The 25,315-nt window shown below is 41.3% G+C and overlaps 1 protein-coding gene across 2 annotated transcripts in view; it reads left to right on the top strand.

Annotated features, from left to right (window-relative positions):
- ARHGAP24 (Rho GTPase activating protein 24) overlaps nt 1–25,315 on the top strand; it is a 387,405-nt gene that overhangs the window by 211,032 nt on the left and 151,058 nt on the right. The window contains exon 1 of one of the 2 annotated variants that reach the window (XM_042468377.1): nt 18,170–18,303. The exons of the other annotated variant lie outside the window; for it this stretch is intronic. The gene's annotated coding sequence lies outside the window, so the exon portion shown is untranslated. Of the gene's footprint in view, nt 1–18,169; nt 18,304–25,315 lie in introns of those variants that run through there. 2 annotated transcript variants of the gene reach the window in all.

The raw sequence follows: 25,315 nt of genomic DNA, 5'->3' as shown, positions 1-25,315 counted from the left end.
CAATCTTAATCTAAAAAGGTTTCCTAGGTACTTTACCTTCTCAATAAGATAGCTTTTATAAGAAGTCTGTTTTTGATTGATTAATTATTTTTATTGAAATGATTTGCTGATAAAGATGGAAATGAATTGCTGATAAAGCCAGAAGACACATACACTTTGAATAATTGGCATGCAATAATTTAAAATCCTAGTTGTCAAACTATACACAGTGTAGAAAAGGATGGTCAAGGGCTGCTGATTTTTTCCCATTCTCCGCTAATAAAATACATGCCAAAGGGTCTAAAAATATCAAATGTTTCTTTTCCATGTTAACAATTTACTGCTGTTACCACAACAATCTTAAATTGTCACAGGCAGGAAAGGAATGGGCCTCAGTAGGCATGACTCTGTGTAAAAGTATACCTTGGGCAATTTATTTATTTCACCATGGCACAGTGATAAATTCTGCAGTTCAGGCCCTCATCACAACTGTCCTTATAATGGTGCCCCTGAGGAGAGTCAAAAAATGTGGCTGGTTGGGTTAATCTATTTTATAAACAAAAAAGCAAACCATTTTGAGCAATTTACTTTTCACCAAGAAGCAAATCTTTCATGAAGCTAATGGATATTTCATATTTAAGACCAAGCAACTCCCAAATATTTTGGATTACATCAAAGACAATTCATAACAATACTTTGTTGCTGGGGAACTCCATTTCTTCTCTAGTACAGTGAAGAGTGCAGCTAAACTCAGAGGCAACAAGAATATTAGATAGGTGGCCAGTGTCCGATGATGTGATAGTCCCTGTTAATTGAAATATCCAGGATCCTTTGAGCCTTGGACCCTGTGAGCCTTGGACCTTTCTATAGAAAGCTGAAGATAGCTTGCATAATGTTCACTGTGGTCTCTAATCCAGCTCTGACCAACAGGATCAGCCTGATCATTGGAGAGAGGCGGCATGCCCTGCAGCTAGAGAATGGTGTCAAGCTCTTGAAGAATTGAGCTGTGTGTTCCATGCAGACTCCTCTTTAGACCCTAAACATAAATGTGGTGGAAGACACAGGACCTTACCGCACAGGCTCCAGGCACTGGATGAGAACGGTCCAAAGGGGTCCAGGAAGGGAACAGAATGAGTGGGGGACATGTTTTGCTGCACACAGGAAGTCCCTCACTCATTCCGTTCCCCTCCCTTCCATTCCCAATCCATCCCAGAGGAGGTGATTTTTGAGAACTGTTCTGAACAGTTCTCAAAAATCGCATCCTCTGGGATGGATTGGGAACTTCTGTGTGCGGTAAAATTCGTCCTCCACTAGTTACCTATTCGTTCCTGGCCCCTTTTGTTCCATTCTCATTCCATGCCTGGAGCCCCTGTGCAGTAAGGTTTACAATCTTGTCTCCAGAATGCAAATAAGAGAGTACTGCCAGTTCACTCAGTAGAATAGGGAGAGGGGTGCCATCTGGTCCTTTGCTTGGGATAGCATAATATCTTGGGCCAACCTCTAATGATCAGATTTACACCTACTGTATATACTCATATATAAGTCTAGAAATTTTAGTCAAAAAATGAATTTCACAAAGTTTTCTTAGGTAAGGAATATTCGGAGGTGGTTTTGCCAATTAAAAACTTTTATCCCAATTCAAGTTGCTGGTGATAGACTGGAAATGATGAAATATAACTGAATAGCCTTTTTCTCTAATCTCACTGTGAAGTTTCTTTGATCTATAGTTGCCACTTCAAAATCATTGACAGAAGGTCATTGCCACTACTTTGAAAGAAGAAAGAAAAAAAGGTTTTGGAATCTCTTATTCTTCAATTATGGAAAGCTATTTCTCCACTGTGAAAGGTCTTTAGAATTCCATGGCCCCACCTGAAGATAAAATACATTTTGCCACTAAGTGCTAAAAGACCCCAGTGTAATCACTATGATAAGGCAGAAGCTGAGCAATAACCAGTCTCATGCCCATCTCCACAAATGGGGTCGAGTGGAGAAAAGAAATAAGCTTAGTTTTCATTAGAAAATGTATAATAATAGCTTTACTTATAAATTACTTGCTCATACTATGTGCTGGTCTATGAACACAATAAAGATGAACTGAACTGAGCTCATACTCAGATACATGCTGTAATGCAGGAGAGAGAAAATGGCTATAGATTGGAGTGGTGCAGGAAGAGTGGATGTGGGAAAATAGATGAACAGGAAGTCTGCAAGCACTCAAACTAGCAATTTGGACTGGTAAGCTAACTCTAACATGAAAAAACAAAAACAAAAATCCTTAGCAAAACAACTAAGCTGTAATGCAGCCTCTGCTAATAATTTTACCTCTGAGAAACACTTGGATAATTTCTCTTCTCCCTGATACTGGAATGGTTTGCACACTTTCTCTGCCTAAAAATGCTGTAGCAAATTTTTGAGTAACCAGTTGAGCATAGTTTTGTTTTTGTTTTTGTCCTGCTCTGTTTGCTTTGCTGTGGTTATGCAGTTCATGAAGAAAAATTCAGTGCAATGAAGAAAATTCAGTGCAATCGCTTGCTTCTAGTACTGACATTTCTAATGAAAGAAAAGCTTTTGTTTAGTCTGAGAACTAAAACTATTATCTTTATTGTCTCTTTCTAAATTAGTCGCACTCACATTTCTCAGAAACCAGTAGAGGGGATCAATCTAATCAATGTAAATTTTCAAGGTTTTTTTTTTTTCTATCTACAATTCCAATGTTCCTTCTAAAAAAAACCAACAACCTCATACATTGATTGTACCTATGTGGTACATTAATACAAGGCAGTTTATCAGTTCTCTGCTAGATTAGACCTAGTTGTTTATGACTGAGATAACAGGTCTGTAAATAAGCACCTTTAACAGATTCAGAGGAAATCTTTACACACTTTAATTGCATGGACAGGTTCAATCCCCTGGAAGGCCAAGAGGGAAATCAATTGGTAATTTTAATGCAAAATCAATTGGGATTATCTTTATCAAATGTGCTGATGCAGCTTCTTAAACAGCATCTGTTTTCTTAGAAAATGTGATGGGCTGGTATCCTAATGTATAACATTCCTACTGAGGGTGTTTCCTCCCGTAATACACAGTATTCCCAAAAGGAAATTAAGCCTGCTTGGCATTTTGATGACTATCCTGGCAATTATTAAAATTAACTTTAAAGAGAGCACTTGTTTCAGAACAAGATTGCGAGCAGATTAAGTTTAACATGTTAGACATCTAGTTAAGCCAAGTTATTGCATTATGCTGTAGCTGCAAAAAATTCTGTCGCATGTTTAGTTTTGCACATTCAGAAACTATCCTTCTTGTGCCATAATTTACAGTAATTTCCAAACAATGGCCACTACCGACAGAAGTAACTATTTGTGTCCCAAGATAACTTTGCCAACCAAGACTACAAAACATAAGATTGTATGACACCAAATGACATTTGCATTTGAGCAAACTCCAGAAGACATCCATAAGAAGAAACTGATGATATAAAAGTAGTGGCTGCATGGGTATTAAGGCCATCAAAATCAAAAGGGATTACTTCCAAATAATTGGCCAGATTGTCAGGACAGGGAACAGGCATCATCAAAGAAGTAGAGTTACAATACAAAAGGAAAATAGCAGCAGAGGGGGAGGCAGCAGGAAAGGAGGAACTGGAAGTGAATTAACGGGTATGAGAAGGAAGGAATCAGGGAAACAAAGTTGGCTGGCAGGTTAAAAGTGAAAGGGAGCACAGTCTTAGAGCCCAGAAAATTCAGAAAGCAAGTTGTGCAAAAAACATCAATTGAGAAAGAGCAGCAGAGATTGGGGCAGCAAGTTAGGAACAGCCTTGGTGGGAAGGAAGCTAATTGGAGGGCTGTCACAGTTAAGGTGCACAACTTTAGGCTTAGCAATCTTAAATTTCTAAATTACTCTCTAAAATGTTTTTTGTTCTATAGTTAGAGTGAAGGCTGATTAATCAGCACAGAAGTAGTTTTCACATTGGACTGTCCTAAATCTCACCACTCCAAAAAACATATGCTCTAGATATCTTGGTCCCCAGCCATTTTATGGCTGTGTAGGTCAGGACCAGCACCTTGGATTGGTTCAATTCTAATTAGATTTTATGTTGGATTGAGCCCAAATGTATTATTCCTAATCTGGGCCTGTTTTTCAGGGTTGCAGATTATCAATTTTCTAATAAGTTATAATACAATATATATTATTTTTTCTATAAAGAATGTAAAAGAAGGTGCATAAGGAGAAAGAAGAACGGAAGAAGAAATGAAAAGAGGGACACTTGGTTTTTTCATAGTTCTACTATTGATTTTAACATAAATAAACCCCTACTCAATTCATTGAACAAATTATTTTTGCATAGCAGTGCTCAATGCCACCTTCTTCTCACACCAGAACTAAATGTCTCTTTCCCTTATCCCTAAGCAATTTTCTGTAAGGCACTGTCTGCTGCAAAGCACTCTCTCAGATGCGTTCACTGGATTTATGAATTCAGGGTTTGTTTGTTTTCCTTTCCCAAAGGAGGAAGTAGAGCTATATGTCAAGTGCTCCCATTCAGGTGGGCAAGAGCTGGAGATTACCTGCAGCAAATGACATTTAAGTGCTGTGTCACATTTTGTGCCCAACAACCTTGTCAAAGTTAAGAGCCCATAAATCTCATGGAGACTATGAATCTGTCCCTAAGGTTGTTGTAATTTCTAATCCATTTTCTAGCCTATAGGCATCCCAAAGCATTTTACAAAATGATCTAGGCTAAATATTATGTTCTACCTGCAGACAGATGGAGAAAAAGAGAGAAAGAGGGAAAGAGGCAGCTGGTGACTCCCATGTCAGCTTTGGGTTTTAGTCCAGACACTGAGGAAGCTATCCATGGTGTTCAACCTGTTTGGAAGATAAGTTTCAGCAGCTCTAATAGATAATTTAAAGTTTGGATTTTACAACACAGACCTTATTTACTGTTCTTTTGAAGTCACCAACTGCCATTGTACACATGCAGTTTAAAATATTAGCAGCAGCAGCAGCATCCCAGATAGTACAATGACCAGTCCCCTCGATTAGTCAGTCTCCAAAGCCTTGCCAGAATTTTAAATAAGATTATTAACCTGCCTCTAGAAAGACAGCAAGGAGGGCTCCCTCTGTCAGAAAGGAGTTGCAGTGCCTGGGAGCAGCCACTGAAAAGACAGTCTCCCATGTTCCCACCAGGTGTGCCCATGAGAAGGATGAGAAAGAGAGAAGGCCCTCTGCAAAAGATCTCAAAACAAAGCCAGGCTTATATGAGAGAATATAGTCCTTTGGATAACCCAGAACCAGGGTTCATAGGGCTTTAAAAATGGTGAACTGAATACAGAGAATGTCTCATGAAAAGAAGCCTGCTCATGAGATACTGAGATTGGAGGAGGCCATTTTCACCAGTTCTTGCTCCTGCCTGCAATTCCTGTGCCACTTAAAAGGCAGATGGAGAGGTTTCCAGGAACTCTGGGACACTGTAGCTGGCACACTGAGGCGGGGTACAGACCGCCGCTTTGCGGTCTGCCGCCGCCGCCAATAGGTCCGCGGGGGAGCCGGAGCCTTCAGACGGCCCGACTCCCGCGCGGACCGAAAAAAGAAGCTCCAAAATGGAGCTTCTTTTAGCGTCACGTTTGCGACATAGCGAGGCGCCAGGGGCGCGCTTGCTACGTCACAAGCGGCACGACACGTCTGGACGCTGTGTGTCCAGTACGTAAAGATGGCGGCGCCCGTATGAACAGGGCGCCGCCATCTTGTACGTATTCAATACGTACTAGGGTTAGGGGGGTGCGGAAGCACCGCCCCTTCCTAACCCTAGTACGTATTGTATACGTACTATTTGGCGGTCTGTAAACCGCCTGAGACACTAGTTTGCTTCTGCTTCTTATATGCCATTCCAGTAACCATAATTCTGTTGCCCTGGTCAGTAAACCTCAGGGTTCTAGTAAAAAAGTAAAACAAAATAGAATGTGTTAATCTGAGTTCTGTCCATCCCTGACATAATCTATACATGTATTGAATTTCCTACAGTTTTAGTTGTTACAGCCAACAACTGCTGATAAACTAATCCTCCAAGTAGGTGTGCCCCATCTTTTCTAGAGCACTGGATTATATGGGAACTGAATCCTGGATATTTCACACATTCCTAGACTATCACATGGCCTAACTACAGGAAAAGAGATTCCACCCCAACATTAGGAAGAACATCCTGACAGTAGGAGTTGTTTGACAGTGCAATATGCAGCTTCAGAATGTTTTAGAGTCATTCTCTGAAGATGCCAGCCACAGATACTGGCAAAACATCAGGAAGAAAATCTTCTAAAACATGGCCACATAGCCCGAAAAACCCACAAAAAACCGTAGATGCTAGCCATGAAAGCCTTCTACTTCACATGTTGGAGTCTCCTTCTTTGGAGATTTTTCAACAGAGTTTGGATGGCCATGGTTTGATTGTGTGTTCCTGCATAGCAAGGGATTGGATTTAATGGCCCTTGTGATTTCTTCCAACTCTGATTCTACAATTTGAATGACTTGTTTATAATGTTTCTTTTCTGTTGTAACAAAGACTAGTTGACTCATATCTCGATGTGTTCAATGCATCATGTGGCACGATCTACACTAGCCTTGATCCTGTGGCTAGTGTGACATTTTCATTTGCCCTAAATGTAGCCTCTGAAAAAAAGCCATTCACTCTGAATCATCACCCTATCTTCTGAAGATATTGCTCATTGCTGAGTGATCTCTATGTTTGCCAATGAAGAGACGGAGTGGCAATTGGGAAGTATGTATTTTGGAGGGCATAGTAATCCCACAATAGGCTGGGAATTCTGTATGATGGTGTCCTGCATCCCCACCCTGATATTTGCCTGCTCCAGTACAAAGCACATTTTGTTAGACTTTGAAGAAGGGTCATCATGGTCAAGCCCTGGAGGGCCAATGCACAAATAGTTTATTGATTACAATTGGGTGCTACTTTCAAGAAGTAGAGCTTCCACTAGAGTGCTTTGATATCAGGGAAAGGGATGAGGTTATCTGAGGAGAGAGTTGAGTGACTACTTTCTGCTATATGTGGAAGATCAAAAAGATGGAATGCTGTGAGCAACATAGGGTTTATACAGTATTAGATTCATTCCTTAAATCAGAAAGTACTTCTATATCCATTTACCTCTTTAGTTGGAGAAGGTAGCAAAATTAACCTAGGATTTCAACTTTCCCATTCCGAATGTTGACATTCATCAAATTTTGATCATTTGTGTTCTGAGTTTATTTTATTGATGATCCTCTATTACAGGTTTTATATATTTGTGATCAATAACATTCACACAGGGAGTGTGATCATCCCAGAATAAATTTGTGAATGTTCAAATAGACATAAGAAGAGAGCAAGTGATACAAAAGGACTATTTTACAGGCTTGGACATGTGAATGGCGCCTTACAGACGGGCCTAAGCGGCGCCATCGTTCCACCAGGAATACGCGCGAGGGGCGGTGCTTCCGGGCGCGCCTTGCCCCTCGCGCGTATTCTGTACGGCAAGATGGCGGCGCCCTATACAGACGAGTGCGGCCATCTTGACGTAATGGACGCACAGCGTCCGGACGTCTAAACCCAGAAGAGCCGTCGCGAGTGCGCGCTTTGGCACTTGCAGCGGCTCTTCCGGGTTGCCGGAAGGAGTGCGATTTCTGCACTCCTTTTTTGCAGTGCAGAGGAGTCACGTGGTTTGGCTGCTGCGGCTCCTCTGCGCTGCAACCGGCAGCAGCGCAAGACCGACCCTTTTGGGCGGTCTGTAACCGGCCAATGTTTGCAATCATATTTAACTGCTTGTCAGCATTCGTTGATGTATTCTTGAGATTTTTGATTATTCATATGTAGAATTAACTTTATTTGTGTGTAAAAGCTGCAGTGCAGATTCTATGTTATTTACTTTTCCCAACTCTTTTTCTTTGGCTTGTTTATCTTGTCTTCCAAATCTGCCAGAGGCAATAGTGCTGAGATGGTATTGCCTTTGACTTGTCTGACGTGGGTCACCAAGAGCAGCCATCAGGAGCAGTTAGCTGTCCGGCTGTAAGAACAAAAGTGCAAAGCCTATTCCAAGGCTTAGAATCACATATATTCTCTTCTCCTATTGCAAGGCTGGTGTGTGACAGCCTCGTACCAGCAAGTCTTGTAAATCAGGCTGTCAGGCTGCTGACACATGTAAAAACAATTTTGTCCATTCCTGTTTCAAGCAGACATTCATCCAGCATATGAAGAAAGCCTGGGACTGTTTTTAGAGCACAGACATTTGAAACAGTAAACAAAGGTTTCATAGAACTTTAGTTGTGTGTGTGTGTCTAAAAGCTGTAACATTGTGTACTGTGCCTTTAATTTGTGAGAATTTTGTGCATGAGAAACTTTAAATTCTTCATGAAAGAAATAAGTTTGTGTCTACTTCCTTTCTCATGACACCAACCACAACAGTGGCTCTTCTTGCCAGTTTACGTCAGGGTGGTGAGCAATCTTATGTGGCAGAGACTCCCACTTCAAAAGAAAAAGGACATCATTGCCCTAAAGCCAAGTCTGTACTTAAATGTAGCTGTACAGATACCATGGTAAAAAAGCTTCTCTCAAACAAAATAAGAGATCAGAAACCAGGGAAAGACCTTTTGAAACAAATAGGTCTCTTCTCATTGGTGGGAACTAAGCCTGGGACATCTCTAGGAAAAGTGTTTTATAATGTACCACCATAGAGAAAGATTTATTTCACAGCCCCATCCATCTAATGCGTGCAACTGAGGATAGGAGAGGTGGATCGTCTTACTTCAGGAGTGCATTCCACATTTATTGGGATTGTGCTGTAAGGAATCCAACAGACACTGCTTTTCACACAAATTTTCAAAGTTTTATTTAAATAAAATATCTCTGCTTAAAGGCATGCTGTAAACATCCTGATGCACTTGGGGTCACCAAGAAACAAAACCCAGGTTGAAGCTGTGCCTTTATGATCTGTCTTTTCCCCCTTCAGTGGCTGGGAGTCACAAGGAAGAAGTTAACTTGGCATGGGTCTGAAATGCACTCTTTTATTGGCTCTGATGTACATGAGTGGCTGTAATTCATTACTGTAGTAAAAAAAAAAGTAAAGAAACAAAAGTACCAAGTTGGGATGGAAATCTCTGCCTTCCACCTGAGTATTGGATGGTCTAGTTAGCTCTCAGGACAGGAGATTTACAGGCAGGAGTGTGTACAATGTGTTTTAGGGTGCAAAGATGAGCCTTGGTGGTGCAGTGGTTAAATGCTTGTACTGCAGCCACTCACTCACAAACTGCAAGGTTGTGAGTTCAATATCAGCCAAGCACTCAAGCTTGACTCAGGCTTGTATCCTTCCGAGGTCGCTAAAATGAGTACCCAGCTTGTTCGGGGCAATTAGCTTACATATTGTAAATCGCTTAGGGAGTGCTTAAGTGCACTGATAAGTGATATAGAAAGATACTTGCTATTGCTATTACTATAAAAATTATACAGGTGTGTGCTGTTCTTTGTAAGTCATAGAATTATAGAGTTGGAAGAGACTACAAGGGCCATCCAGTCCAACCCACTGCCATGCAGGAAAGCACAATCAAAACACCCCCAACAGGGGAAGAAATGGTGGTCAGGGAAGCGGCAGCTGTGGCCATCGCAGCACCTACATTTGAACAGATAGCCCCCCCCCCCCGGAAGCTTGGGAAGAGGGGCAAGCCCACCTCACCCATGGTGCACAAGTCAACAATTACATCACAGGGAGCATATTTGAATATGCACTTGGTTCACACTTGGGCTGAATCGCTTTATCACTAAAGATGCAGAAAAATGAGCATCAAAATGACGCGTGATATATGGGTCTAGCGTAGGGCCCCCCTCTCCAAACCCATTTCCGCTATTTGGCTCAGTGTGAACCAGGGTCATTTAACGAGCCCAAACCAGCTCACACTGGTTTAAAACATAGTGGGATGAGGGTATTGGTAACTATCACACAATGGTCTAAAAAATGAAGTTGAAGACTTGAGGGAAGCAACAGAAAGCACAGCTGGCTCTTAAAGTATCTTTTAAATGCTCTCTCATTAATAGCAACTAGTGGTCCTCTCACACAGGACGGCAACAACAGATGGCTTCACCAAGTGAAATAAGGGCTCGGCTCCAGTCCCAGTAAATTATGCAGAAAGAAACTGGTGCACTCTTAATACCCTGTCTCTGCTGAGCGAGCAAAAGGCAAAACTGTAAATTATTTCCCAGACTTCCTTAAGTGTCGATTTTAACATGCTGCTTTTGACTGTGTTCAGTCCACAAAGCTTTGACAGGCCAAGCCAAGGTTTTAGGGCCACATGCCAAGGGGGTACTGTGTTTGCAAGAGCCCTGAGAGTGAACTACACACAAAAGACTGAGAGCACAGATATTTTGTTGGGAACTTATCCTGCTTTTAGCAACTTGAATGAATAAATCATGACTTCTCTACGCTGCCTCTGAGGAAAAAGTAAACACAACTGTTATTAAAAATAGTATGTCTTCTCTTCCTGTGTTTCCAGAAAAAAGGAACTATTTTTAAAATTGTCTGTCCCACATTACATGAAGACTTCACAACCCCTGACTCTAGATTTGCCAGAGGAAAAACTGGAGATGGCTCCTGTACCTTTGATGGTTGTGCAAAAGAGGTAATTTCAGCAGGGGTTGTTTGTTACCTAGTTTCCTGAGAAGCAACACTTGCAGAAATTCCTCTTCTACACAACTGTTAAAGATATAGGAGCTGTCTCCAGTTTTCAGTCTGGCAATCCCAACTGACTTGGGTGTTGTTTTTTAACCCAGGTCTAATGTTCACTGCAGAAATAATGCAGTTTGACATTGCTTTAACTGTCATGGCTCATTACTATGGATATGTAGTTTTGTGTGATATTTAGCCTTCTCTGTCAGAGGGAAACTACAAATTCCAGGATTCCATAATATTGAGCCATGGAAGTTAAAGAGATGTTAAACTGCATTACTGCAGTGCAGATTAAATCCCAGTCAATGGAATGAAATCCCATTAGTACTGAAACAAACAGAAACAAATATGCCTTCTTCCACATGCATCACCACCACCTCCACCAATTCCATTCAAGGATAGCTTCCATTTCAGTTGGGCAGTGAATCCACTCTGTGTTTTAGTTGTAACTTTAAAGGATCTAACCAAAGTGCCAAACCCTATTTGCAAAATAGGTTGGACAACTTGGATAGCTCCTTTCAAATGCAGTCTAAAACCCAGAGCAGATTTACCACCCTGCTGACATAGGAGCCACTAGTTGCTACTTCAGATTTTTCGTATAAAATGTCAGTACCAACTACTAATCTTTATTAGCTATTTTTGGAGACAGTAGTATTCTCCAGTCAGCAGTATGTATGACATTTACTTTTTTTGCTCATTGAACTGAATAACTGAATGGACCTTATCACACAGAGCCTTACTGTGGACAAAATGTTCCTGAAGTGTTTCTGAAGCACAAAGGTGTGATAGAGCATCATGCTTCTAAAATGTCATTGAAGCATCCCGCTTCTCTCCCATTGTCAAAGCGTTCATGGAGAAGCCATTTTTTTAATAATGGAACATCCCGTTGTTCAAAAAATGGCTTCTCTGCGAATGCTTTGACAATGGGAGAAGCGGGATGCCTCAGTGATGTTTTGGAAGCCGAACACGCTATCACATCTTCATGCTTCAGGAATCTTTTGCCCCTGACGGTAAGTGCATCCATGTAATAATCCCCAAAGTTTGCATATAACACATGCTTATATGGTATATGACATATCTTCAGTGATATTTTGTACAGTATTTAAGTATTCTGCTTGAATTTTTGAAGAGTTCTCAAGTACCTGAAATCCACAATTCTTGACATGGCATGGGCTGAGTCTTTCCATATTTTAGGGAGAATTTTGAGTGAAAGCTACAGCAATGGGACATGAAATGTGGTAGCCACCTGAAAGTGAGAGGAACTTAGCCATTACCAGCAGCCATTCTATCCAGGGTAAACCTATTTCACCATTTTTGGTGATGACGGTAGACAGTTGTTTGTGGTTTAGGGATTGGGATCTTCAATGCTAGGCGGAGAAATGAAATGCACAGATATAGGATGGGGGACACCAGGCTGAATGAAACTACATGTGAAAGAGATCTGGGAGTCCAAGTAGACCACAAGTTGAACATGAGTCAACAGTGCGACCCAGCAGCTAAAAAGGCCAATGCAATTTTAGGCTGCATCAATAAAAGTATAGTGTCTAGATCAAGGGAAGTAATAATGCCACTATATTCTGCTCTGGTCAGGCCCCACCTGGAATATTGTGCCCAGTTCTGGGCACCACAATTCAGAAAGGACATTGAGAAACTGGAGCGTGTCCAAAGGAGGGCGACAAAAATGGTGAAGGGTCTGGAAACCATGCCCTATGAGGAACGACTTAGGAAGCTGGGGATGTTTAGCCTGGAGAAAAGAAGGTTAAGAGGTGATATGATAGCCCTGTTTAAATATTTGAAGGGATGTCATATTGAGGAGGGAACAAGCTTGTTTTCTTCTGCTCCAGAGAACAGAACCCGGAACAATGGAGGCAAGCTACAGGAAAAGAGATTCCACCTCAACATTAGGAGGAACTTCCTGACAGTAAGGGCTGTTTGACAGTGGAACGCACTCCCTCGGAGGGTGATAGAGTCTCCTTCCTTGGAGGTCTTCAAACAGAGGCTGGATGGCCATCTGTCGGGGATGCTTTGATTTGGATTTCCTACATGGCAGGGGGTTGGACTGGATGGCCCTTGTGGTCTCTTCCAACTCTACGATGCTATGATTCTATGACATGCTATTGACAGATTGATTCAAGCCAGGCTCTGTTATTGTGATAGAACTTAATTTTTCACCGTCATCCATCACAGTATAAATCTTCATGAGATGTCCCTAGTTTCCTCCTCCATCTAAAAAGTATCAGTTTTTTCAAACATTGGAATTGTGCTCCATTCCTCTCCTCATATTAATTGTTCTTTTCAGTACTTTTTCTGAACTAACCAGAAACTGCACATGCTGAACACAATCCACAGAGAATAAAAACCATTTATTTTTATAGAGCTCAGTGTTCCAACCTCAGTGTTGGATTGTGGACATTCAACCTTGTTGAATGCCATTTTAATATATCTTTTCAGTCTTCTTGCCTGATTATTCTTAACTTTGAATTTCTTCCTTACTTTTCATCACTTGGAAATTAAAAATTTATTCATATCGGGGGCAATAAGATTCTAAGACTAAGAATTCAATCTTAAGAGTAAACTTGACTGAACACAGTAGACCGGAGGCAGGAATCCTGCAGATTTCTGAATGTTGTTGGACTACAACTCCTAGCAGTCCCAGCCAACTGAGCCAAGAGTGGGTGATGCAGGGAGTTGCAGTCCAGCATTCTCAGTTCAAAGATTCTCAGCTGTTCAGTAGATTGACTTCCAGATAAGGATGACTAGAATTGGGTTGCCTACTAGTTTAAATACCACAGAGACACTGTTACTTTGCTGGATTTGGAATTTGGCAAAATAATCTTCCATGATTGAGTCTTTGATCCCGTATGTTACTACAGCTATGCTTCTCACTCCTAGCTGTCTGTTAGTAATCAGTTTGTGCACAAACTAGAGTGGAATCTGGCTCTCATTTCCAACAGTTTGTTGGCTTTGAGGAGCCAACAGGTGTTAAAACAATAAAAAACATTGTGACTCAGCTGAGCACACATGACACCAAAACTAAGCAACTATCCATCCCATGCGGTATAGCATAGGCATGTGATGTGAAAGACCAAAAGAGACAAAGATGTGGTGACATTTCTGGTTTTGTTGAAAGGTTACAGCCTGTAACAATTAATGCACATAATCCAGTTCAGAATCTCTTCAACTGCCATAGTTCAATGCTATGGAATCTTGGGATTTGTAGTTTGTTGTGGCACCAGAGCTAACGGAGAAGGTTAAATGTCTCACAAAACTACAGTTCCCAGATTTCCCTAGCACTAAGCAGTTAAATCGGTCTCAGACTGGATTATTTCTATAGTGCATTTTAGACCACAGCTGTTGCTTCCAGAACACAGTTTCAACAGAGGAGGAAAAGAGGAATGTCAACACTAAAACAAAGTGGTTGTAAAGCTTAACTGCAAGCCAGTGTAGCGTAGTGGTTTAAAGGTTGGACTATGACTCTGTGAGACTAGGGTTTCATTCCCCACCTGGCCATAAAACCCACTGGGTGACCTTGAGTAAATCACATGCTCTCAGCCTCAGAGGAAGACAATGGCAAACCTTCTCTGAACAAATCTTGCCAAGAAAATCCCATGATAAGTTCACCTAAGGGTTACCGTAAATCAGAAACGACTTGAAGGCACACAACAATATCAATGCTCTTTAGCATCCTGACTATAATTCTTGAATAATAATAAAGAAGGCTCCATGGAAATTGCAGAAAATCAATTTCTGAGATGTTACCTGAGTCTGGATATGATGTATGAGGAGGACAGGGAAAAGAGGAGGGGAAGAAGGGGGTAGATGGGGAGAGAAACTGTCTTTGAAGAAATAGTTTAGATGTAAATCTGAGAATATGCAGGTAAAATGCAACCCAAGAAGAGGAAAAAACAATCCTAGAAAGTCTCAGTACCACCAGGGACTTTCTTCCTTTTTGGATAGGCCCCAAGCAGCTTGGTGAAGAGAATATGCTTTGCATGCAGAGGTTTCAAGACCTGGAATCTCTGTTTCAAAGGATCTAGTACCAGGTTCTCTGTCTGAAGCTGCTGACACATTGCAGAATAAATGCAGTTTGACACCACTTTAATCTGTCACAGCTCCATCCTGTGGAATCCTGGAATTTGTACTTTGTTGTAGCATCAGAGCTCTCTGAAAAAGAATGCTAAATATCTCACCAAACTACAGTGGGATACAGACAGCCCTTTGGGGGCAGCATGCACCCACCCCTTTCCCTGACTGATCGGGGCCTCAGTGGCCACAGTGGCAGCCCCGGAGGCTACGATCTGCCGCTTTTCCAGGCCCCAGGTCGCTTTTTGCCGCTTCCCCGTGGCCTGGAAAGGGGTTTCCTTGGGGCTTCATGCCCCAAGGACACCCTGACAGCAGCAGGGAAAGAGAGAAAGGGGTCGCTCAGACCCTTTCTCTTCCGTATTGCTGGCGCGGCCGTGTAAAGACAGTGCCAGCAATACACGCAGCGAAAGGAGCTCCATTTCAGAGCCAGCACGTAATGGCCGCGCTGCACCATTTGGATACAACGTGGCCATTACGTCAAAATGGCGGCACCCATGTAGACAGGGTGCTGCCATTTTGATGTACGGAGTACGTGCTAGGATTAAGGAGCATCTGTAAAGGACGCTTTGAGGCAACCCTAGCACGTACTCAGTACGTGCTAAAAGGCCCATCTGGACAGTCCTGGAATTCCATAACACTGAGTCATGGCAGTTAAAGCAGTGTTAAACTGCATTAGTTCTCCACTGTACATGCTTGCTGAGATGGCCAGAGCTCTTTCTAGTCAGAGTATACAATACTGGGCTTAGTGTTCCCATATCTGAGGCCCTTAACCCTCTTTTCTGGTACTCAAGGTGAGATTAAGGAATCTCACAGTGAAAGTGCTGTCTTGAAAACGTGTGCTTGTGTTCCTTATTTGCTAGGGTTTCTTTTGAATGGCATACAGTGTGCAACTGTGGTTGATGCCTAAAATGTCATGTTTAATTCATACTTTCCAACATTTCACAGATGAAAATGGGAATGTGTGTAACCATGCAATATGAGGGCATGGTCAAGGTATTTGCAGTTTGTAACAATTGAAGTAAGCTGATGATAAAGTGGGGAAGTGGATAGAGAACTGGCACATTTTAAAAGCAGAGGATTTATCAGGACTGTCCCTGCTAAATCAGGACAATTGAAAGGCATGTTAATGAATCACCAGGAGAGATGCCTTTTGTAATATCTCCAGGGCCTACCTCTGATGACAGCACAAGATAACATCCCTAAGTGTCAGGTTTTGGATCAGAAATCTCATGGAATGGGATGATCTTCACCTACTAAGTTCACCAGGGTTCAATTCCCCTCTTAGTCATGAAACCCACTGGGTGACCTTGAGCAAGTCACATACTCTCAACCTCAGGGGAAGGCAATGACAAACCTCCTCTGAACACATCTTGCCAAGGAAACCCCATGATAGGTTTGCTTTCGGGTCAGAAACAACTTGAAGGCAAACAACAAGAACAACAACAAGGTTTGTCATGAGGGACCCTCAAAACAATTGTCATGACCTCACAGAGAAGTATAATTCTCAAGGTACTTTGATTTGGAGCTTGGAAAAGTAATATTTCCAGGTTCTGCTTTGTTTGGGGATGTGTGTACGGGTGGGGGGAGGTGGTAGCTCCTTCTCTTATAGATGTTAAATCTAAATGAGGGATAAGCAATTTATGACCCTCCAGAAATTGCTGTACAGCTGTGCCCAGGATTCTTTGCTACTGTCCATGCCAGCTAGGGCTTATGACAGCAGAATTAGGTGACATTCAGGGAGCCACAAGCTGCCCATTTGGGGTCTAAAGTTTGAAAAGAGGCTGATTGGCAGCTCCTGGAACTCTAACTCCATCATCTTTCACACTTTTGGACTTCAACGCCACATTCTTGAAGTTGTGGTCCTCCATGCCCCGCTGTCAGTTAATTGCCACTTTGTACCTCCCTAGATGGCAATCAGTTCTTTTACTTCTGCTTTAATCCCCTGCCCATTTCCTCACCATTAAACTCTACACTGAACACAATAAAGTTGCTGTACAGATTCATTTTCAACAAAGGCTTGCACTGCATTTTAGTCGTTCTTGCAGCTTGCTGATAGTTAACTAGCTTCCTAGTCACATGGCATTCAGCCCCAGGGTGACTTGGGCAAGTGCTTGAACAAAAAGGCCCAATATTATTTTTAGTTCCTACACAACAAGCCACTTGGTTTTGGAGTGGAGGGGGAGAAAAGAGGGTATGCTCCTATCTAGAAAGTAACGGAAGGTCTTTTCAAATAAATCAGGAAACTAAAGGCAAATAATACATGAAAGTAAATCATTTTGACTGCATAAAAGTAATATGTCATTTAAAAATAAATATTGTGTGTTTCTAACACACATTCAGCATGCTACAGTCTCAGCCCTTACTTTCTTCAATCTTATCTTGTTAATCTCACACAAAGATATGTATCACGTTTTGCTCTTTTCCTATAAATAAGTGACACAAGGGACACAATCCACTAGAATGCTTTTCCATGCATTCCTTGGTGAAATTAATTGACCCTGTATCCTGTGTCTAAAAGGAAAGTAGTATAAGTAAGATTAGCACACAGCTATAGCTACTGTCTGAAGAGACTTTCATGGTTTCATTCCACAAATTCCTTTCACAACCATCAGCTATTAAAACATATTTTAAACCTTACTTCAAGCTTCCTTCTTCAGGATACTGCCTTTTGTAGGAACTGAGTCAATACAGCATACGAAAATAAAGTCATGATTTTGAAATGCACAAAGAAACGCGAGAAGGAAGCCCCAAAACAAGATTTTTTGGGTGTGTGTGTGTATGGAGCTTGGGCTTTGGGACAACTTTGCTGGGAGGGTGGACAGGATAATTTTTTAAAAAAATCTGAGGGCTGATTTTGTTCTTCTGCTCTTAATGTAAAAGCCCAAAATGTTCTCCATTCTCTCTTCTGCCCAATCCACCCTTCTCTTTTTCTCTCACACCCTCCTTCATTCAAAACTGAATGGATCTGGGTAGAATTGCTCTGCGGGTAATGGCAAACTCTGCAGCCTAAAATATACTTTGTTCTGTGTGTTGTTTACAACTGAGGAGACAGCGAGAGAGTTCTGATGTGTGCAGCCTGGCTCCGAGTCAGTATCCCTTTTGGATTCTCTTATTCATTGCACTTCTGACCTCCTTTTTGTCTCACGCTGTGATTTATATAGCTCAGTGTACTTTCAAAAACAAGTCCCTCTCCAAAGGAGTTGACAGTGGGGGTCCCTTCCCTCTTTGAGCTCCAACTGTTCACCTTGCACTGGCCTTGTACACTCCCCTACCTGACTTACAACAGCACTATGTGAGTGTGTGTGTGTGTGTGTACACCAGTATAGCACCGGTGCTAGAAGAAGTTGTTACCATTCCTGCATGATGGAGTCATGGGAGAAATTGCAGCTAGCACACAGATAGTGGGAGTGTGAGCAGCAAAGCCGTCTGAGCCTGGGAGCAGCTGAGAACAGCAGGAGCAGCAGCAGCTTTGGTTGGCAGAGCTGGAGGTGACTACATTTGCAGCTGGCTCTTGTTTCCTTGGAGGACTCGCTGGAGGAAGGTGAGAGCTCCGTCTTGCTTTAGATTTCTTGCATGTTTCCAGCCATAGAGCCAGAGGGAGATGGTTTTCCCCCCCTCAGTCCTATCCACGTCTAATCTGTTCCTAACACTGCCAGGCACTAGTGAGGCATATTGTGTAAATTTTTCTGGCGGCAAATCTTTATGCATCCTAATTTTCCCAAAGAACCACTTTAGATGATGAGGACTCGGAGAATCAAAGGTCCTGTGGTGATGGATTCAGTTTCTTCTTCTGTTTTTCTTAAGTGGAGAGAATTTCAAGTGTGACTAACTATAAAATCTTTTTCACAGTTTACTCCTACAAAATGTAGCTGATAAAGTATCATCAAATTTACATCACCTGTACATTTGATGATACTTTTCACTTTGGAAATATTTTGTCAGTAGCATTGCACATTGTTTATTCTTATTTTAGACAAAGGCTCAAACTTTACAGAGAAACTTGTGGGATTATCTATCTCCTTTATTGCATTCAGAATATATTAGCAGAGTTTTACCTGATTCACAGGAAACTGAGTCCTGCAAATTACCAGTAACTCTGACACACGCCTAGGGTCATCCTAGGCATTTAGAAACCCAAATAACATATCCCTTGTTTGAGACTCTGTGCTTCTGTAAACTTACCTTGCTGTAACTTGTTGTGGTTTTATATGCAGACATGAAAAGCAATCTGATTAAAACTCTAGTTCAATGTGTCTTTTTAAATTGCCATTAATAATAGGTCTGTCATAGCATACTCAACATCTCCTTTTTAAAATTATGGTATCATTACCATAACAGCACTTGAGATTTATATGCCATATGGTTCTAGCAACAACATTGGGCCTGAAATTCTATAGGTGCAAGCAAAGTTTTTAATTCTGCCAGCAGAAATTCCAGACTTTATATCTGGGATGAAATATGTGAATTTAGGATACTTGCATATCATTTTATTATCTGCTGTATCATATTTTGAGTGATTTCCTCTCCTTGGAGGGGTTTTTTTTTTTAGTTGTTTCAAATTTCTCCTTTCATAGTATGCATTGGAGGGATGGAACATGTAACTTGGTGGATGTATCCAAGTGTATTAAGATTCAGATATAGAGAAATGAAGAAACTGACGTTTGATGGGAAACTTTTCCTGATAAAGAAGATCTGTTTCTTTTTTCTTCCATGAGAACTTACACTGAGGCAGCAACAAACTTCCATATTTGCACTAATTTACGACAAGGAATAACTTAATCACAGTTATCCTCACACAGGTAACTACTAAATTAGACTACTTGGGGCTACCCTTGAAAATGACTTGGAAGCTACCACTAGTGCAAAATACAGTAGTAAGATTGCTCATGGAGGTACCATGCAGATAGTGCATAACACCTGTCTTAAAGGAAGTCCACTGGCTGCTAAGTCACTTCCAGTCTGAATTCAAGGTCCTGGTGCTGACATTCAAAGTCCTAAATGGCTTGAGCCCTTAATACCTGAAAAAGTGCCTCTGACTATATATACCTTCCTGACGACTGAGATTGGCCAGATCCCACCAGTGGGGATTTTGTGATCATAGAATCATAGAATTGTAGAGTTGGAAGAGACCACAAGGGTCATCCAGTCCAAACCCCTGCCATGCAGGAACTCTGTATGGGAGAGGATACTAAAAAGGGCCTTCAGGCTGTGGTGCCACACTTGTGGAATGGTCTCCCCTTGAATGCTGGACCAGCACCAATTCTACTTTTTTTTCAACACCAGGTAAAGACATGGCTTTTTATTATAGCCGTTGGTATCTAATTTTCCCCCTAAAAATTTCATTTTTTTTTAAAAAAAACTTCAGCCCTGTAAAGCTTTTAAAACTTGATTCAGTTGTTTTCATCTTGTTTCAATTAACTTGGAATTGCCTAAATTGTTTATATTATTTTATTTATTCTCTGTCTTAGATCTCATGCTAAATGAGTGGGAGAAAATTATTTAAAAAATAAATAAATATTTTATGTTTATCTTTTGAATTAGCAAAACACTTTCATGCATTCTAGACAAAGAAAAAAGTCTGCATAATACAAAGACACCCTATGCTATATCTTTTTTTATGTTCAGCCCATTTAAAGAGGTATAATGTCCATTTGTCCTTAGGAACAAATAGCATCCATCCCCTTGGGATAATGTAATACCAATATAATGCAGGAATACCACTGAGGTTTGAATTAAAACCACTGATAGCTCCTGCCATTGCGTACCTAGCTGTATTGCCCTGTCTTGGGCTCTAGGTTGTGTCTGCCCTAGAACCATGGCAAAATATTGGGAAAGTGTCAAGGAATGATTAGAGCAAGCTATGTACTATCTATGCCACAGTTGGTGTTAAAAATGTAATTCTTCACTAAGGCGGGTTACAGACCGCCCATTTGGGGCAGGCTGTACCCGCCCCTTCCCCCAGTGTATCGGGGCCTCAGTGGCTAGAACGGCAGCCGCTGAGGCCCCGATCCGCCGCTTTTCAGGCTGCGGGGAAGCGGCAAAACGCCGCTTCCCTGCAGCCTGAAAAGGGGTGTCCCTGGGGCTTCAAGCCCCAAGGACACCCCACGGCGGTGGGAAGGAAGAGAAAGCGGCCACTTGGCCCCTTTCTCCTTTGGTCCGCTGGGTGCAGCCGTCTGAAGGCTGCGCCCAGCGGACCAAACCAGGAAGGAGCTTCCTGCTCTGCACTAAGGGCGCACTAAGTGCCCTAGCACGGAGGGAGGACGTTACTTCCACGCCGCCCCGTATAGAGGTGGCGCGGCCGTGACGTCCTCATGGCGGCGGCCATGTGGAACGGCCGCCGCCATTTTGTGCGTGCAGAGCGCGCACTAGGGTTAGGGGGGTGCGGAAGCACCGCCCCTTTCTAACCCTAGTGCGTGCTCTGCATGCAAAAAATGGCCCGTTTGTAACGGGCCTAAGTTTCTTCTTAAAGAAATGAATACGTAATTCAAGCAATTTTTCTTCCTGTTGCAAAAAACACTAAAAACCACACAGTTTTTGAAGCCTACTTACAATTCAGGATTTATTCCATGCAAAATTTGCACAGGCTTTTTTTCCAACAGAAAACAGCTTTTTCTGCACAGGGAACAGCTTTTTCTGCCCAGAATATAATATTTCTGCATGGGAAAAGCTGTTTTCAGAGCAAATCATTTGTGTGTGAATTTTGTACAGAGTCACAAACTACGAAAAGTCTTGTCAGTCCAGGATTCATCACATGATATTTTCTCTACAATTGAAAGAAGCATGTTTGTTACCACTTTAAAAAATATTTTTGCATATTATTTCTATTCCTAGTTAACGTGTATAATAACTGATTGTTCCAGAGATGGAAAAATGTAATATTTTAGACTACAAATTTCAGAATCACATAGCCATGATGGCCATGGGATTCTGAAAGATGGAGTCCAAAAAAGTCTCACTTCTCTATTGGTCCCAATGTCTCTAGACATTGAAGCAGCAACTAATTACTCGTATGTTGGTCTAAGGTTCTTTCCTTTGCCGTTTGACTCTTTTTACCTGGTGTCAGGCACATGGGGTAAGACATGGTTTACTGGCAGATGTTGGAAGTGACTGAGATGCCGTCTGTTGAGGATGCTCTAACTTGGGAATATCTACAGGGGCTTTGGAGATTGGATTGGTTACTCTACAAGATTCCCCCCTTTTGACACTATGATACAGTGGTGGCTAATGGCTTCCACATCAGTGGAGCAGTAAATATCCTCTGGATTTTAGTTGGAGCTTTAAAGGGGTTGTCCAAGCTGCTGAATGTATTTTGGGGATTCAGGACCATGGCTAGCCCCTTAAATCCCAGAATGGATTGACTGCCCTACTAATATAGAAGCTGCTGGCTGCCGACTACAGTTGACTATGATTCTACTGTCACTTCCAGGACAGGTCAAGAGATGTTGATTCAAGTTGATTAAAAGTATGGGGGAGATAGCAGACAAACTACTTGAAAATGACCAGAGACAATGACCTGCCAAGCAGGAGGAAATGTCATGCTGTCTCTGGATCAGCTGATATCAGATATTCCATTCAATGGAAAATGAAAAATGCCTTTTCTCCCCAAGTAATAGCATAAACATTTTGGGTACCTGTCCTAAGGCATTTCTAGGCTGTTCATGTCTGTCTAGTAGGGGTATAAACAATATTGGCAAATTTTCTCATGCTTGGTAAGAAAGTATGTCTTAACTCACTAAGGCATCCTATAGAAAATTCTGTCAACCACACTGTATGTGAAAAAAATTAAGGTGCAAAAATGTACCAAAAAAGTTTCCATTTTTAAATTTTTAAAAGTTATTTTGCACAAAAATTCCCCAAATGCACAAAACCATTGGAATATGTCAAAACCTCTCATAATTTTTCCCAGCAGGGAAGAAACTTTTGAAATGTTTCATTCTTGTTTGCAGGAGTGAAATAAATGGAAGATTTACATCACTAAATCCAGGTACAATAATAGGCGATAAAGAGTGTGTTTGGGAAAGTTCCTGCAAGCTGTATCCACCTCTAAGACTCATGATACACGTGCTGTGGCTTTTCCTATTTGTTATAGAGTCTGAATTACATCAGAAAAGACCCAAGGATCTTTTAATATAATGCACACCCATGGTTCCTTAATCTTAGCCAAACTGCACCCCAAAGTCCTTCTACAAAGAGACTCCAAGAAGGCCAAAAACATGGAATAGTGATTGGTTGTTGGACTAAGATTCTAGGAGAACAAGATCCAAATCCCTGCTTAGCCATGAAAACATACTGGGTAACTTTGGGCAAGTCACATGCTCTCATTATTAAGGGAAGGCCATCACAGAGAGAGAACAAATAAGATGGGCCTTCTCTGCTCCTTTGTAACTCAAGCACCAGTCTTCTGGTATATGCAATAAAGTCTTTCCCAACCTGGTGCTCTCTAGATGTTTTGAATTTGAACTTCCACTATTTCTCACTGTTTAGTTGGGGCTCATAGGAGTTTTAATCTACCATTCACCATATGAGTGACACTAACTTGAGAAAGGCTGAAGAAATATATCCTTCCAATGCAGGAGCTCATTCTATAAACCGCAGCGCCTGATATACACAGAAAATTTTTCCTATCCCCAAAGCCATCTGACTTTGAATCCACTTCTGCCATCTCATAATGCCCTGTGATTCATCCTTTGCTTGACCTGCCTGTCCTAGGCCAAGCTTCTTGTCTAGACTCAGTTCTAAAATAAGCCTTGAATAGATCTCATTAAGTTTACCCATTATTTGTGCCAGCTGGCTTCATCCGCAAAAGAAGGTTCCAGAGCAGAGTACCATAGACTTATCATGCTTTACTTTATCTCTTTCCTTTCCTTTACTGTTCCACTAAAGCAATATATCCACTTTTCTGGCAAATGATGTGAATGCTTGAAAGAAATTTCTGTTGACTATATGCTACAGCACAAGCATAACCAAAACACTTCAGGAAAATAAAACCCAGTTACATGCTGAGAAGGTTAATTAGAATTGCTACAGTCCAAATGTCCATTCCCATTATGTATTGCCTAGTTACTGTAAATGTTTTTGGCCTTATTTATGTGCATGAATGGCATTTGCTCCTTAGCAGAAGATATATTAACCTCAAAGGGCACGTTTGTCCACTTTCCACTAATAAAAGCTGTTGCAGCTTTGCTGCTTGTGTCTTTGTTTGGAAAGCCAGAAAGACTATTCTCTCATTTGTCACAGTTCTGCTCTGGTTTTGTGCTGTCTTGTTATGCTGAATGAATTTTAGAGCATCCAGAGAGAGTGACTTTGAATTGTGAACTCTTGTTGATGTTTGGAAAGTCAGCTCAAGCCTTTTGGATGCTAAATAAAGTAGCAGTCCTAAAGGGACAGTCAGCTGCTGAGTTTTTATCTAAGGATTACAGCATAGGCCAGTCTGAAAGGAACTCAGGGAAAGTAAAGCAAACTTTGCAATGAAATTCTCCTGTTCCCTGGTGAAAAATCTTCTAAAAATGCATCTTGGAGGCTTGTTTGCACACTGATAATTTCTAGTGTTGTGGTTCCACACTGTGAAAAGTTAAGTGTTCTTCTTTAGCAGGTATGATTGTGGAAAACACAGTGTTTTTAAAGTGCAATCTATACTTACTCCTTGGAGCTAAACTGGTATTAGTTCCAGGCAAAGTTTACCAACTGAAATCAACTGAACTGATGTAATTGGTGACCACAATGTGCCAGAGAACTAATGCAGAGTAGAGTCTGCTCTGATACATATTAACACTGGGAATAGCAAAGATTTCTGATTACACAATGACACATTTTGGAGATTTGAACAGAAGTAACATTTGACTGAGTATTTCAGAGTCAGATCTGCTGCAGCTGTAATTCCTCAACAATGTAGGGATAGGAAGAATGTTTCAAAATATTTTAAATGGTCACAAAATATATTTCTTGAGTGTTGAATAACTCTGATAAGAAGAATTGTGGACTGATGAGAATCTTCTCAGTCCAGGACTTATTCTATGCAAAATGTACACATGATTATTTTCTACAGAAAAACAAAACAACTGTATGTGAATGTTGCACAGGATAAGTCCAAAACAGCAAATAGCTAAGTTTTCAAACGCTTTCCTACAACAAGAAGAAAAATGCTACATTTACTTGTTGATTCACTGGAGAAGAAAATTAGCAAAGAATTACACCCCTTCTAGATTGTTCTCAAATTAAATGTTTTGAAATTACAAAGAATCTAGTGGCACCATATATATGTGTGTGCGTGTGTATGATAGAGAGAAATGGAAAAATAAACAGTAGCTGGGAGACAGTGGGCCAAGTTGGGTAGAATGATAGTGCTGGGGGAAAAGAGATGGTTCTGAAGAAGAACCTTGGAAAACAGATTTCTGGGGAGGGAGGAGTGAGAATGTAGCCTTTAGAAATATTTTTCACTGCAAGCCAGAAGGTCTTTCTGTCTCTCTCTTTAAAATGTTATAATCTGTTTTTTTGATCCAGGAGCTAATTTTGTGTGTGAGTGTGTGTGTAGTGTAGTGTATGTATGCATATGT

This window comes from Sceloporus undulatus, chromosome 5 (genome assembly GCF_019175285.1).
Source record: "Sceloporus undulatus isolate JIND9_A2432 ecotype Alabama chromosome 5, SceUnd_v1.1, whole genome shotgun sequence".
NCBI classification, from domain to species: domain Eukaryota; kingdom Metazoa; phylum Chordata; class Lepidosauria; order Squamata; family Phrynosomatidae; genus Sceloporus; species Sceloporus undulatus.
This window is presented reverse-complemented; position numbering and strand designations above follow the sequence as displayed.